This window comes from Schistocerca serialis, chromosome 1 (assembly GCF_023864345.2).
Source record: "Schistocerca serialis cubense isolate TAMUIC-IGC-003099 chromosome 1, iqSchSeri2.2, whole genome shotgun sequence".
Lineage (NCBI taxonomy): Eukaryota > Metazoa > Arthropoda > Insecta > Orthoptera > Acrididae > Schistocerca > Schistocerca serialis.
In genome coordinates, this window is record NC_064638.1 from 1,030,599,039 (window position 1) to 1,030,600,245 (window position 1,207).

Consider the following 1,207-nt stretch of genomic DNA (forward strand, 5'->3'; position numbering starts at 1 on the left):
CAGTGTCCCTAATTTGCTGGGAAGTGGCGGTGCGGTCCCCTACGGCACTGCGTAGGATCCTACGGTCTTGGCGTGCATCCGTGCGTCGCTGCGGTCCGGTCCCAGGTCGACGGGCACGTGCACCTTCCGCCGACCACTGGCGACAACATCGATGTGCTGTGGAGACCTCACGCCCCACGTGTTGAGCAATTCGGCGGTACGTCCACCCGGCCTCCCGCATGCCCACTATACGCCCTCGCTCAAAGTCCGTCAACTGCACATACGGTTCACGTCCACGCTGTCGCGGCATGCTACCAGTGTTAAAGACTGCGATGGAGCTCCGTATGCCACGGCAAACTGGCTGACACTGACGGCGGCGGTGCACAAATGCTGCGCAGCTAGCGCCATTCGACGGCCAACACCGCGGTTCCTGGTGTGTCCGCTGTGCCGTGCGTGTGATCATTGCTTGTACAGCCCTCTCGCAGTGTCCGGAGCAAGTATGGTGGGTCTGACACACCGGTGTCAATGTGTTCTTTTTTCCATTTCCAGGAGTGTATTTAACGTATTTCACAAACTGGTACACGTATATCACCTGTATCTCTAGCGAATTTCGGCCTGAAGTTTCGTTTTCATGGAGCTCAGTGTTTATGGAGTCACACCTCCTGAATTGTGTGTCGTACAATGATATATTTTTTTGCGAATACTGTTTTTAGTAAGGAAGTAATCAATTAAAAGGTCGTGCCGAACGTAGTAAGCGATAAACTATTTTCCTTACATCATACGGTGTGGGGTATGAGCGAGAAAAATTCTCATAAAAGTTTGGAATTATGTGGAAAGTTTATTGCAAGTCACTAAGTACATTCATTCCCAAATATCAAATACTGGACGAATATAGACTGGCTACGTTTCTTAACGCCCCCCCACTCACCTCCACGCCTTTGAGAGGTGGGTGGTTCTTAGCCCTGTAGTAGTTTTGGAACAAACATAAATACATACATACATATATGCATAAATCCACTTTTATAATATGTACGGATACATACATCGTAAGCATCGACGTCATTCAGCTGATTTATCAAAATGGCGATATATCGCTTTTCCAAAAATTTTGACAACTCTACATTCGCCACCCATATCAACTCTTAACGGACTACATGAAGTCCATTGCAGAAATGAAAGTGAAACATAGAGACTTAGAGAAAGGAGAGGGTGTTTTGAGAGCCGTCCC